This window comes from Microtus oregoni, unplaced genomic scaffold (genome assembly GCF_018167655.1).
Source record: "Microtus oregoni isolate MIOR12 unplaced genomic scaffold, Mior012 000020F_ref0000438, whole genome shotgun sequence".
Classification (NCBI taxonomy): domain Eukaryota; kingdom Metazoa; phylum Chordata; class Mammalia; order Rodentia; family Cricetidae; genus Microtus; species Microtus oregoni.
Window position 1 is genome coordinate 23589035 of NW_024543079.1, and position 15442 is coordinate 23604476.

The following is a 15442-nucleotide window of genomic DNA, read 5'->3' on the forward strand; positions in this document are numbered from 1 at the left end:
CTGGAATAGTAACTTATCCCAAGGTTTCCCTGGTCTAAGCCATGCCCCGGCCTGTTGAGACCAACATGCACATGTTCACATCAAGGTGCCTTGGGCACACAATAACAGAGCTACAAACAACTTTTCAAGGGTCACAGTTACAGGAAACATTGCTGAAGAACCAGAACACACCAGTCTGGGAAAGACCAGGAGACAGCCGTGTAAACATGGACAGCAGAACGAAGAATGAGCAGGCTCCGCTACTCTCAGGTCTAGCTCTGTCCTTAGCCCTCTGTGATCTCCCTCTCCCCACACCCACTATTCCCAACCTGCTGGCAGTTGTCTGAACATCCTTCCTGCCCCTTTAGACCATTATACTTGCCCTTTAACCTCCTCCGTCACCCACTGTGGTTGTGAGGTCATCTACCTCTTCCTACCAATCTCTTCCACCCTGGGAAGCGGTCCTTTTGTATCTAAGCCTGAGCCAGCTTCCTCCCACAGAAGGGCTGTTAGCTGCAGCTCCTTAGGGGACCACCCCAATGGACTTTCTCATCAACTGGAGCCTTGAAGCTCACTCACCCCGGTAAAGAATCAAAACAGGTTCTGAAGCCCCTATAAATATCCAATACATTATCCCAAAGTAATCTATTAATTTAGATTCAGAAGTTGAAAGCTTCGCAGTAGCAAATGATTTCTTAATGGGCATTTAGGGCTGGTTTTTAGGAGCTCCAAAATTAAATGCACTGCTGTCTGGACCTCAGTAGAGAATGAAAACACGGAAGCGCTTAAGAAGGCTGACTCCCTCAAATGGTAGGCTCCCTCATCTTTCCCAATACAGTCAAGAGAGGCCTGACTCAAACCTTGCCCAGTTTGTGATACAAGGTTCTTCTGCTCTATCTTAAAAGGACTCCAAACAGCAATGCATCTACAAAGAATTCTGGAAGTGCCCGGGTGACCGGGGCAGGTAATGGTTAATTAGTAAGAGCAGAGGCCATCTCTCTGGTTTTTGAGTTACAAAATGACAGTGGGTCAAGAGGCCTGGAGTGATGGTATGGTGTGTTTGCTCATTATGATTAAATCAGTGGATATCAATTTTCATCTATACCCATCCATCAGCACAGCTCCATCCATTGTCTCAATGCAACATGGTAGAGAGCTGCCCCGCCTTCCTCCCCAGGACCACCAACCATGACGACAGGCTGTGGAGCATCCAGCCTCAGAGGATGCCTTTATTTGGTCTAGGTTTTGTGTAGCCACAAGGGCTTGTCCTGCTATAAAGTAAACCGCAAAAGGCAAGATTAAACGGATCTTGCTTCCCAGCATTTGCCGGCACACTGCTGTTTAAAGTGCTGGGCCTGAGACCTGCCAAGGCAGGCGTCTCAAAAAAGCCATACATGGTATGGCTCTCCTCTCCCATCCCCTCACAGAAGATGTTTTAGCAGACAGTAAACAGCAAGTTTTGTAAGTAAGCAGAGATGCTAGCAAGGACGTAAAGATGGAGGAGTTTTATCCTATGCAAGCAGAACTGTGCCCCAAATCTAATTTTAGCCTTTCCTCCCACAGGCGCACTTGGAAACAACCTTTCTTTCAAAGGAGGGTTAGTGGGAGGAAATCAGAGCTTTGCTTTTGATGGATCCTTGCCTGTTCTGGGGTTTCTCCTTGACCTCACATTGTCTCTCATCATATTTGCCTGTTAGCGCGGACCTCCCCAAGGCGCTCTGGAGTGCGTTCGCTGCTTCTCTGATCCCAGGAGCTGAAAAAGATCTTCATGATGGTGAAATGCTTCCTTGCATCCAGTGCTGCATTTTCCTGATAGTCATCATAGCCCCTGCATTTTGTCAAGGAGGATTTTTAAGCCAATTATTTGAAACAGCAGGTCTCCCTCCACATAAGTAGGTTTGGGTTTTCTGCTCAGATGATAAAAGCTCCCAACATTACAATCCACTTTGGAATTATTTTGTTAGAAAGCCAGCCTCTGGTTAATGCAACTTACACCCACTGTTCCTGTCATTATTTCTGACCCAAGGTCTCCCCTACATCTTTCCAATTCTCACAAATGCTCTCCCCCAGGCTACAGAGTCTCAGATCTTTCAGCTCTCTGCCTCGTGGTTGTCAGCCACTTCAGCCATTTGGCCATACTCTGCTGCTCACACTCCAGCTGGCCTGTGCCCCTTTCAAATGGGGTCCAGAAACAGAGCTGTGGACCATGCGAGTGTGTCGCTTCACCACCGTGCAAACGGCCAGCCATTGGTTATTACTATTCAGCCCTCATCGCCCCTGACTCCAAGGACAGGCTGCAGCTGTTGAGCGAGCACTAATTGGTGCTGATAAACTGTGGTGGCAGGAAAATACATGACAAATCTGCTCGGTGACGCGTGTAAAAGGGGGATTTTAGTAAATTTATTCATGTCAAACTCTGCTTTGGTAAGTCAGATAGAGTGGGGGGGGGAGCTTCTTGGTCCTCGCTGCCCATAAGCTGGGAAAACTGACCTGATTTGCACTGGGGTGCAATGTTTTCAACCTCAAATGTGGATGTTAAAATATCATACATTTTGTTGGATGTCTGTTCTGGTTCAGAACAAAGACAGATTTCACTAGGGAGCAAGTTCTTTCCTAACTGTATATTCTAAGTACCTTGAAGGTGGGTTTTAAATGCCATTTGAGGTTTTTTTTCCCCCCATACTTCTTAATGTTTTCATTAGAAGTAGACAAGTTGGTCAGATCCGAGGGACTCAAGTCATTAAAAAGGTCATGGGTAGACAGTGTCAGCATTACCAAAATGCCAAACAGGGGTGTCTTCTCAATAAAGAGCCGAGAAATATTTTAAGAGCTAACACTGTTTACTGTAAGCAATAATATTTCTCAACATTGTATAATGTTTAAAAAGGACTGCTATAGATGTGTCACTGGACAGAGTGACTCGGTCAACGAGTTCAGATGCACACACAACAGAGCAGCTGATAGACAAGGGCTTCTGTGCTGCCAACGTGGGAGGCCTGATCCTACTTCCCAGGTGGAATCCGAATGTTCTGGCCATCCTGAAGATGGATCCCCAGCCAGTCTGCGTTTCCTCCACAACCACTTTTCCAAGTTGAATGCCATCAGTCACAAATTAGCTCAAACAGCCTCTCACTCTGAAACCAGAGGCCTGTATGAACCACTCGTGGAAGAACTCTTGCAAGGCTGTCTGAAATGAAGCATGGATGCATACGGTGGGTTCAGACACATCACATCTCTACACACAACATGGTTAAACCAACACAGCAGAATCTGCCTAACAATAAAGTAGTTCATTGCGGTTTATGGTTTTATTAGTATTTATTTTTAGAAAAAAAGAGAAATTTACAAGATGCAAAGTCTCATACAATATGTTATTGTTGGTTGCCAAACAGCAGCCCTGCCTTGTGACTCAGAGATGGAGACAACATGGACAGCAGGAATGTGCTAGAGACTGATCATGGACACAGAGACTACACCACAGTAGACTTGAGGACGGATGATGCTGGGTCATCCTGTACCAACAGCAAGCCAAGACATGATAGGAAGCGAGGAAACCATGGACCTCTCTCCACAGGGGAGGCATAGGTGTATACCAACCGCGAGCATCCCCCATCCCATAACACCCACTACCCCATCAGACCACAGCATTACAGGAAATGGGATGGTCCTTTGGTGTTTTTCTGCAGGGGTATTCAGGTTCCCAGTGTCTTATTTCTGATTTTCTTTTCACATTTGAGTCCTGAATTCTTAAAGCAGTGTAGGGGCTTAGCATCTTGAATTTTTCAGGATCCGGTTCTGCCCAATGGTAATTTGCTAAAAGGAACAAAGAGAAGACATTGCTAAGACAAACTGCAAAACCTGCTTTCAAAACCTATCTCTAGGACCAGAAGCATTAAGAATTAGCTGAAGGAATCACTTCAAACTCACACAAAGACATGGATCATAGTGCCTCGCTTAACTATGAAAAATCTAGCAACTTGTGATATGTAAACCCAAATACCTTCTCACCAAAGTATCTCCACAATAACCTCAATATTTGAGCTCTAAAAGATACTAAATCAAATTACCAAACACAGTTCTTTGGTTAGTTTGGGGGTTTTGTTTTATTTTGTTTTGTCTTAATTTTTTGAGACAGGATCACATCCTATAGCCCAGGCTGATCTAGAACTCACCATGTAGTCTGAGGCTGGCCCCTGAGCTTACAGTAATTTTCCTACCTCAATCTCCTAAAATTACAGGTTTAAACTACCATGCCCAGATCTGAATATACTTCTAAATGGCCTTTGCATCAAAGAGAACTCTCAAGGAAAATTGGAGTGTATTTTGAAGTATATGAAAAAGAAAACACAATATACCAAAACAACTGTAATAGTCACCTTAGGAGGAATTTCATAGCATTTAGCATGTATGTTAGGGGGGGAAACTATCAAATCCATAATCTGAGTTTCTACCTTAAAAAAGAAAAATGATAAAAGCAGAATAATCCTCAAAACAAATTTAATCAAGAGAATAACAAAGAAAGACAGAAACCAATGAAATTTCAAATAGAAAATGACAGAAAAATAAATAAAAATACCAATAAAACCAATATACCTAGCATCGCGGTTTTTATTTGACTACCCATGGCTTATGGGAGGAGCATTATCCCTGATGTAAGGTAATTCCAATTAAACTCTTTGATATGATACACACACATACACACAAATGTGTGTATGTAATATATGTATATATGTATGAATAGTGTAAAATAATAGGTTTCTATATGTATTTTCAAACAAACTTGGCATTTTTACTCCTCCCTAACCCACTCCTCTGTCCTGCCTTCCCATCCGAGTACTAGGTATGGGATACCTTCCCCCAAGTCTGGGGCATACAAGAAACCACAAAACAATACAAACCATTGCTTTTAGTCACCCACCAGAATTCGATTATAATATACCGTGGCTGAAGACACCACACACTTTGGTCACAGGGCATGGAGAAAGCAAGCTGGCACTGACTAACAAGCTTCCTCCCAGATAGCTAGCTTTCACAGTCCTGGAAGGTGTCATGCAGACTGTTGGAGATACAAAGGAAAAGGCCACTAACCCACTCCCTGCCGTGAACCCTGTGATCTACGATAACCACCAGTGTGGCAAAATATGCCCATGCTTGCAGCACAGACAAGACTTCTATGGGAATAACCAACCAGGCTCTGTTTTCTTAAGCCTCACTCCATAGGGAGGAACACATACCTGCTACTATGAATCTGTCCAACAAGTCCTGGTTCATGAACTCATAAGCCCCAGAAATGAATCTACTACTATTATTTTGCTAAATGGACAAAGCATCAAACTGTTTTTGAAATCGTATTTCTATACCCATTGATTAGTACAGGTCTCAGATCTTATCAGGGAAGTTTCTCCGTGGAATGATGCAGAAACAACTGGTCAAAGTGCAGAGAGTGGGTGAACATGGAGTACTCAGCCACGGGTGGGCATCTATGTTATATCACGGGTGGCTCAAGGACCACTGTGGAAGAAAGAGAAGGCAGAGACTGTAAGAGTCAGGCTGGGGAAGAGCATAGGAGACAGTGTCTTCTAGACATGACAGAACTACAGCACGCATGAGCTCACAGCATCTGTGGTTTCTGCAGAAAAGCAAGCCAGTCATCATTCCAGCACAGAGGACGAGGCTCTGAGCCCCACCCCTCACGGAAGAGCTACTGACATCTGGCTGCTTCTGGAGACAGTCCATTTTTCTTTAAGGGTTTGGCCCTTAGCAGGTTGGTCACACCTCAGTGGATGGCCCCAAACTCATATGTATAAAGTAGCACAAATTGGACTCAGGGTTATTTTGAGAGAGAGAGAGAGAGAGAGAGAGAGAGAGAGAGACAGAGAGAGAGAGAGAGACAGAGAGAGAGAGAGACAGAGAGAGAGAGAGAGAGAGAGAGAGAGAGACTGTGCAGCTGGGAGGAGTCAGGGGAGGAGTTAAGGTTGAATAGAGTTAAAATACATTGTATGCATGAGTGAAATTCTCAAAGAACTAGTGAAAATATTATATTAAAAAATCTGACGGCAAAACCTCTTAGTCAGGGTTACTACTGCTGTAAGAAAATGTGCAGGACTGCTGCTTACCAGCTTTCTCAACCTCCTGCTTTCTTACAGAACCCAGACCCACCTCCCACAGTAGACTGGGCTTGCCCACACCAATCACTAAGAAAATGCTCTACAGGCTTGCCTGCAGCCTGGCCTTATGGAGACATTTTCTCAACTGAGGTTCCTACCTCTTAAATGACTCTAGACCCACAGTTTTCAACCTGGGGGATATGACCATCAGAAAACATATTTCTGAGAGTCTTAGGAACTGAGAATTCACTCGGTAGCAAAATAACAGTTATGAAGTAGCAGTCATAGTGGGGGTTCCTAAGACCATTGGAAATACGTGTTCTCTGATGGTTGTAACTCATAGGTTGAGAACCACTGTTCTAACCTCTGTCAAACTGACAGAAAACTAAACAGCATATAAGTAATAGATAATATAATAATCTGGAAGTAAATACATCAACAATGAGATGTGATTTCAGTGTGTTTGAACTGTAAATCAACTAAACAAAAAATTTAATTGGGTTAACCTCATTATATAAGCGGCAAAAATAGAAATATCAGTGAGGACCCTACAGACAAGAAAAAACTAAACCAGTAAGGAGGCAGGTGTGATATCAGCACGTGGGAGGCTAAGGCAGGAAAAGCATGCATTTGTGAACAGCCTGGGCTGTTTAGACCCTTATCTGAAAGAAGTTAATTAAATATAAAAAATAAAATCTATATATCACAAATTGATACTTACATAATATGTGGGGTAAATTCTTTGAAAAATGGGTATAAATGCTTTTTAATACAATGGGATTTGGGGAGCTGAGGACCTAAAGAAAGCAATAAAAAGAAGGAATAAACTGAGCACTTGTTCTTGGGATGTTTAATCCCACTCAAAAGATGGCTGTCTTTTGATATAAAATGTCTAAGTGAGCTTTAAATTTTAAGACAATAATGTGAATTACATGAGAAAAAAGGTTTAATTAGGTATGGAATTCTCAGTTAATCCTAAAGCAGCTGTGCTGGCTCACGTCCATAGCCCCAGCATGCAAGGCAGGAGAGAGCAAGCCAGGGGGATTTCCATGGGCATTCTAGAGGTTCTAGAGGCCACATAGTGAGTTCTGAGCAGGCCTGAGCTATACACTGTGACCCCATAAAAAAAAAAACACAAACAAGTGTCTCACGTTTCCCTTTGTGATTTTGAGGCCACAATAAAACTCAGCTGACAAACTGCCAAGCTTCATGGTTGGAGGATTTCTCATCCAACCGTTCAACTAAATTCCAAAGCTCAACAGAGCACTTTCTGTTCCCTCAGTCTAAAAGATCCTAAGGGCAACCCTATGAGGTAACGCCTACTCTGTGGGTGTGCTTTCTGGTATCTTCAATACCGACCATGACAGATGCTTCAAGGAATTAACAGCTCGCCATGGAGGCCCCTGAGTGCACATAAGAAAAGCCATTAACACCTGAGGCAGGTGGGAGAGCTGCCCCTGAGGTCATAAGAGCAGGAGAGCTGTCCTTGCCCTCTCCAACTGCAACTCTCAGGAGAGAGGCCATGCACTTCTCCAGGGCAGCACAAGAGAGGCAACACTGTTAGAGGAGGTCTGGGTGAGGCAGCCCCAAAGTTGTGAACATGGGAGAGCTGTCCCCATTTCTCATCTGTCCTGTGGCAGCATGGGTGGGGAAAGATGCCCCCATGACTACCTGAGGCAAATGTGAGAGCTGGGCCTGTGGTCATAAATGCGGGAGGGAGGGCTGCCCTTGATCCCTACCAGCAGCAACACTCAGGAGAGCAGGCCCTGCACTTCACCTGAGCAACAATAGAGCCAACCCTGTTGGCTAAAGTGTGCATGAGCCAGCCCCAAAGTAGTGAGTGGAGGAGACCTAGCCCCACCTCTCATCTGCCACACGGAGGCAAGGACTAGGGAAAGATGCCCCTGACATCCCCCGGCACCTATTAATGCCTGAGGCAGGTGGGAGAACTGGCCTTGAGGTCACAGAGCTGTCCCTGTCTCCTACCAGCTGCCACACTGGGAGACACAATTGAGCCAACCTTGCTGGTGGAGTTGTAGGTGAGCCGGTTCAGAGCTGTAAGCGAGGGAGAGCTGTCACCACTACTTGTCTCTCATGCAGTGGTGTGGATAAGGGTGTCCCCCCACACACTCCTCATCCCTTACTGTCTGCAACAGATGAGAAAGCTGACCCTCCCCCTTACCAGCTGCAGCCCTCACCTAGACAGCACAGCAGAGCTGCCAGTGGTCAGAGGTGAGGGTGACCCAGCCCTAATGCTGCAAGCAAGAGAGAACTGTCCCCATTACTCATCTGACACATGGTAGCATGGGGAAAGAAAGATGCGCTTCCCCCACCTCCCACCCATCAACAACTTGAGACAAGGGAGGAGCTGGCCATTGGGTCAAAAGAGCAGGAGGGCTGTCCCCCTCCAGATGTAGCACTTGGAAGAATGGCTCCATACCTCAAAATAACTGGCCCTGAAAGCATAGGCATGGGAGAGCCAACCCTCAGGGCATGAAAGCAGGAGAATGGTCCCCATCCACTGTTCCTGGCTGCAAGAGGTGAATCAGCGAGGGAAAGACTTGAGAGCTCACCCAGGTGGTGAGAAGAGGGGAGAGTTGGTGGGTGGACCAACCCTGCAGTTGCCCAGGCCCAGACCCAGGGTTATCCACCCCATCTATGATCTGCTGGAGCACACGAAGGAACCTGACCCACAGACCTAGAGTTGCAGGACATCCACAACACAGGGCAATAATGGGATATCCAAGAAGAGTCCCAGTGAGGGCCCAGCATCAATAGTGTAGTAGAAACCAGAGGCCTGAAACCAGACCAATGACTCTCTGCCATGAACACTTGCAAGTAAAGATACATGGACAAAGGGGTTGACTGAGTGACTTACTGTGTCACACTGCAGCTTCTATGATAAGATTGTTAAATTTTTCCCCTTTTTCTATTAAATTTGTTTTATTTTGGGATGGGTACAGGGGCAGAGGTCAGATGTGAAGGGATAGGATAATGAATGGAATCAAGATACATGCTATAAAAGACACACGGAATAAATAAAAAGGAAGTGAAAAGAAAAGCTAGCTTGAAGCACAGCTACTCTATGCTCTTTGGTTCTGTTTGGAAACATGACAAGAATTGACTTCTCCTCTCAGGCCTCACTCACACTCTTAGGCACCCCCTTTACAGCCCTGCACCCCTGAACAAATAGCGGAAAGTCCAGCAGGTGGAAACACACCATGCCATTCTCAGGACCTCACTGTTTCAAGGTTTTAGTCAATAAAAAAAAGTGACCCACTTCTTTTTGCACAGTCCTGAAGTTGATGCCCCACATGCAGGGACCGGAGTCTCTGAAGGTCTCTTCCTCAGCTGTAACAAGTGAAAGTCTGAAACTCTCCCTTGCTGACCTCAGAGAAGCCCATCCTCCTGACACACACTGAAAATATACTTCTGCTTTTTGGAACTTAACTTTTAAGATTCTGGTTAAATAAATTTTCCTTTCCTTTCTAGATTAACTTTAAGTACTCTATAATATTTTAAAATCTTGAAGATAATTTTATGATTCAAATGTATGACATACAGGTGGAAAATATAAAGTTTACTTTAGAAGAATAAATGACTTAAGCATTCATGACACCTCTCAAGGGAAATAAAGCAGCTGACACCGTGTACTGAGTAGTCCTGAGCTCATGAAACAAGATGAAAAAGACACGGAATGATCTGCTTGGGAACATGCTGCAAAGGAGTCAGGCCAGGGACAGCTGTATTGGAATGACAAGCTGGCAGGTTATTTTTTCTTTTCTTCTTTGAGCAATTTGGCATTTCTGAAATGTGCTGTGTAAATTTTTGTAATAAAATTTTATTTCAAAATAAGTTCTAAAGGAGAAAACTTATTTATGAATTCTGATTCTCTACTAAAAGAAACATAGAACCAGAAGGAATCTTGGAGGGTGGAGTCCAAGAGTTCTCCAAGCTTTTGGACATGCTTTCAGGCAGAAGGACTCCACAAAGCATCTGTCTTAAAAGACTAGGAGCTAAGTGTGCCTTCAGAATCGACCTTGCTACAACTGGAGGTCCCAATGGGCCCAATCATATGTCAACATCAATACTATGGGTAACATGCTCTCAACAAAGCCCAGAGCCTCTAGCAAGCAGCAAATACTGTCCCAGCTGTAAGTCTCTGCCACCACCATGGGACTGGCCAGTGGATGCTGTTCTGTGTCTAACCTGTTTGTTAGAATATCCCACTTCGTTTTCCTTGACCCAGCTGTAGAAAAGCTTAGGAACTGGTTGCTGGGCATCACGGAGAGTGGCTGGAGATGGTGATGCTATACATTGGAAGGCTATAACAGCCACCACAACTGGCAGCCTTTCCGACTACCAGCTTCCTCCAGCTGTGCCAGTGGCTCTCTTTCTACTGCTTTCAAATACCAAGGAGTGAGAAACATCCTTGGTGAGGCCAGTGCAGGAATGGAAGTAGGAATCCTTCAACAGCCGGTTCAAAAGCTGAAATCCTCAGCCAGATGTGGTGGCTCAGATCTGCACTCCTAGTACTTGGGAGGCTGAGGATGGAGGATTGCCCTGAGTTTGAAAACAGCTTGGGCTACATAGTAAGTTTCAGGCTATCTTAGATTAAAGAATGATGCCCTCTTAAAAAAGAAGGGGGGGGGGACCACAAGATGTTCCTATTCGTTGACTTTTAGCTGACCAGTTTCCAGCTCAGGCCATTTGTGTAACTATAGGACACAACAGGTGTTCTCCAACTCATTGTTCCAAACAAAACCCAAGCTTATATTTATTTATGAATTTCATGTCTCAGTTGGGAATCTCACTGGCATCATTTACCTAGAAAGTAGGACTGTTCTTTGCAAAAACTCAGAGTTTCTGGGAAACCTGACATTACCAGTTAATACTGTCAGAGGTTCCAGTGAGCCCCTCCAATGAACTGCCAAGGGGTCTCAGGCCTTTCAAAAAAACAAAGAGAGGAAATCTGGCAAGGAGCTGTGGTGCACTAGTACAATCTCAGCCCTTCTGAAACAGTCAGAGAATCATACTGGGTGAGAGTTCAAGGCCAGCCTGATCTACATAGTGAGACCCTGTTTCAAAAAAGCCAAGGGCTAGGACCCAATACCTGACTTCTGGGTAGGATGGCAGATTAGAAGGTACCTCTCCTTGTGACCCACTTGAAGTGAAATCTTCATTTAAGAAAGAACTGCCTATTGCAAAGAGAGAAAAGTGAAGCGGTCTGGAAATTCACAGACGCAGTAAGAGAATGGCTAAGGAAGTTGGGCAGTGCCCCTCCCAAAGAGCCAAAGCTGAAAACTGCTCCTGATACACAGCTGTACAGTGGGGTGGGGAGAAGTAGAGCCCTCATCTAGGGGTCCCAGGTAAAGAGACAGGCAGCCCTACCCTCGAAACAAGCTCTCCCTACATACAGCAGTGGTTTGGTGATAGAGATTCCTCTCACTCATAGGTCAGGAATGAATAGGAGTTCATTTTGTCAGTCTACACGACTCAGGAAACAAAAAAGACTGGCCACCATCTTGTGGGGTGACCTGTTGTTTAAAACTGACCCATTCTGGGGGCCTGGGAACAGCAAGCAATGCACAAGTCAGGGAATCTCAATTTAACCTGACAGCCCCAGATGAAAGACAGTTCTGGGGGACATATGTGGACAGCAGGACAGGAGGACAGTGAGACAGCAGGACAGCAGGCAAGCAGGACTGAGAACCTGGACAGCAGAGGCTTCTGAGACTTGGCTCACATCTCCACCACCTACAGATGGAATCAGGACTCATCAACTAACTGAGAGCTGGACTTTGACAGCCATGAGCCTGAGGCCAGTGGGGGTGAGGTTCTCTTATTGAGAACGCTGAAGTTCCAACAGTGTACCTGATGGCCACTGCTGCATCTTCCCAGCACGGTGACTAATATCGGGAGGTCCTGAAGGAACTAAGCTAGGTCCTTTTCCTGTACAGATCTCCGCGCTGTGGGTGCTTCCCATGAATCCCAATGTGCTTGGGAGACTCCTGATCCTAGAACAGCGTAGGGGATACCTTTTGAGAAATGGCAGAGTGAGAGAACCACGGACCACAAAGCTAAGTGTGGACAGCAGAAGCCCCTGGTACACAAAGAAAGGAAGCTGACAGTAAGGACAGGTCCAGTGAATACAGGACACCTGTCCATACAAACTCAAGCCCAGCCTAGACCACAGGAAAGTCTGTGTCCACAAGTGTGACTGACACCCCATCCCACACTGTCAGAACTGAAGTCAGAGGAGTCAGACTCCCCGGAGGACAACACTGAGCACAAGAGGGCAGGGATGGTCTCTCCTGCTCAGCATCTAGTTTCCATGCTATGATGACGTTGGTGTATTTCCAGACGCTCACATAATCCCTCCATTAAACCTCCATTAAGCTGAAGCTCTCAGTCTTTGGGTCATAACCCCCTTTGGGGTCACAGATCAGATATTTACATTACAATTCACAACAGTAGCAAAGTTTCAGTTTTGAAGTAGCAATAAAATAATTTTATGGTTGGGGGTCACCACAACAAGAGCAACTGTATTAAAGGGTAACAGAATCAGGAAGATTGAGAACCACTGCTCTAAGGACCATGGAAGCTTGAAAGCTGATTGTCAGGGAAGTGTTTCTTGGATTGTCTTGAGGTAATAATCCTTCAAAGAATGGCTATGGGATCTTATCTTTTAATTGCGCATTAAGTTTACACAGTTCCTGGAAAAATATTTTGACAACAATTCTACAAGGTGACATAGTGGCTTCTTCACTTTCATACATTCCAGAACACTCCATAGAAACAAAACAACACGTAAAAAAAGGTGGGCAAACTTCTTAGCAACACTTCTCAATTTACTTGTTTCAAAGTGACGTGCGGTATCATCTTGTTCTTTGAATATTCCCTCAAATGATTTAATGCACTCCTCGATCAGCATGCAAAATCACGCAGATAAGGAGCCTAAAAAGACTCTTCTGAGCCTTCTGTTGGCACAGCCACTAGGCAGCATGTTGCAGAGTTCTTGTTTGGACTTTTAAGAAACTCCCTTTGTCAGAAATTTGTGAGGGCCTTCTTCAAACTCTAAACTTGACTAACAAGTCATATGACAAAATGAGACTAGATGAATGCAATTTTGTCATGAGAAGTCACTTTTGTCCTTCATCATCTTCTTTCTTTTTATTACTGCCAGCTCTTGGTCTTTGTTTGCATCATGGTCTCCTCCATTGATAATTTTCCTTAGTAGATAGCCTCCTCGCTAGGAACAGAAAAGCCGAACACTTCCTGAACTACAGGATCTGTGATTGAGCTGTACTGTTCTCCCCAGGACCCCGAGCCCCAAGTTAGATACCACAATGAGCTAGTCTGTGCCTTGTATATCCAACTTCCATGTTGGACTTGGGCCAGTGTCTGAAAGTACCCAGATTGTGCGTGTTTGCAGTTTGCTCCCTATGGCCAGAAGGAAAGACCAAGTATCATGTCAAATATTGCACAGTCAGTGCTGATGCTTCAAGTGTTGGCTTAATGTGGAGAATCTGCCTGCAACCTCCTGATGGAGCTGCTGGATGCATGCTATCCCAGCAGATGACCTTTTAATAGGTTTCTTTTTGTCAGAACCACGGTCACAAAACTTTGTGGGATCAGTCCTGCCTATAAATACCCTTTAACTAGATACTGCCTACAGTGGTGTAATGGTTTCCTTTTGACTAGAAGTGTATTTGTGGTTTGGGTACAGAGGGAAATGCGAGGCGGGGTGAAGTGCTGAGTGTTTAGGCTGGTTTCACCAGGGCAACACAAAGCATTGCAGAGAGGCAAAGAAGCCGGGAGGAAAGAGGATTATTCAGAGAATCAGGAAAATGGCACTGGTGCAGGAGAGTGGTACTGACCTGAACACAGGTACACCAGCTGTACCTCGAACTGACCAAGCAGCTTGGGTGTCTGAGAAACAGTTTAATAACTTGTAGAACACAGACTGTGCCTGGAGAGCTGCTCTCATCCTAAGCAGCAGGTCTGCTTTGTAGCAGGCATGTGCAAGGAATTCAGAGGCGTCTGTCACTGGGATCCTTAGATGTAAACATTGTATTTGTAAAAATGGCCCTTTAAGTATATTTAAATTTTTGCCACTTGTACTTATTTAAAGGCAGCAATACTTTCTAGGTCACACCATTTTAATGAAATTCCTCTCATGTCATTGGGGGCTTTAATAAAGGTTCCTTCCCCACCATGGAAAAAAAAAAAGAATATCTTCTGGATTATAGTCACCCTCCAAAGTGGGCATGTGAGATAAACTGAGTCAAGTCCTAGAGTAACAGGTGGTCCTCCACTCCATCTTTCTGTATAGAAAACTTCAATCATATGCTGACCTCCTCTGTCAATCAGACTCGTGTAGGATGTTTTGAAGGAATTCAGAACTAGCACTGATTCCCCTTGGTGACGTTTGTGTTCATATGAAGCTGCATTCTTTGAGCAAGCCAATGGCTACTTCAACACTATCACCTGTAGGTCTTCCCAGGAGCAAAGTGAGCACCTCTATGCATAGAATTTCATGTTATATCTTGCTTAATAAGATGTGCAACAAAATTTGAGGTATTCAGAAAAATTCATTTATCATTTCTTTAATATCATTTCTAAAAATTAAAAAATTAGTCTCAGAGGATTTATTCTCCAGTTTGCAGGCCTTCTGAGTTGGTAACTGCTACCAAAGTTGCATAAGCTTGAGTGACAAGTCAAGAAGCGTGCTGTGCTTACAAAACGGATCTGGACAACAGTCCTCACCCTCAAATTGTGTTTTCATGAAGAAGCTCTTAGATAATAAAACATCTTGGAGATGTTGAATTTTTTGGTGGCCTCCCGTAGGGCCTCTCTGTTCATCCCCTGGCATGCTAAGCTGATATTATCAATACCCTGTTCCTGCATCATCCTGAGCTATGGAGGGAGGAAGGGCCACTCCTCCAGGAAGAGTGGTGAAAGGATCCAGTTCATCTTTTCTCCTTTTGTAGTAGGTTCGTCCCAAGTGGACCTGGGTCACTGCTGGTCCTGGGCTTCTTCTAGGAGATGGGGATTTCCAGGACCTCTTCTGATCAGGTATCTTTCTCCTTCTCTGTGTTTTTCTTGGGGATTCCATGTTGTCAACATAAGAACATCTTCTTGAACATTAATAGTCCAATCTATTGTAAGCAGAGTAATATCTCCTCAGGGAAACATTTCCTTTTTGCATATTTTCCTGTGTGCCATATTACTTTTCATTTTCTGATGCCAACTGAACCAATAAATCAGACTCCTCAAGTTGGACCAAGTAACAAGTACTCAGTGGTCTGTATTCCTTGGCAGTTTTCTCTTTCTGTCCTAGGCATCATCTAACG

At 44.7% G+C, this 15442-nt stretch overlaps 1 protein-coding gene and 1 pseudogene across 1 annotated transcript in view; both read right to left on the minus strand.

Annotated features, from left to right (window-relative positions):
• Positions 1 to 1659: 1659 nt before the first annotated feature.
• On the minus strand, positions 1660 to 15297 carry LOC121460402 (annotated as a pseudogene).
• The window catches only part of Dtd1 (D-aminoacyl-tRNA deacylase 1), a 163381-nt gene continuing 151217 nt past the window's right edge, over positions 3279 to 15442 (minus strand). The window contains exon 6 of the mRNA XM_041670516.1: positions 3279 to 3792. The gene's annotated coding sequence lies outside the window, so the exon portion shown is untranslated. The remainder of the gene's footprint in view (positions 3793 to 15442) is intronic.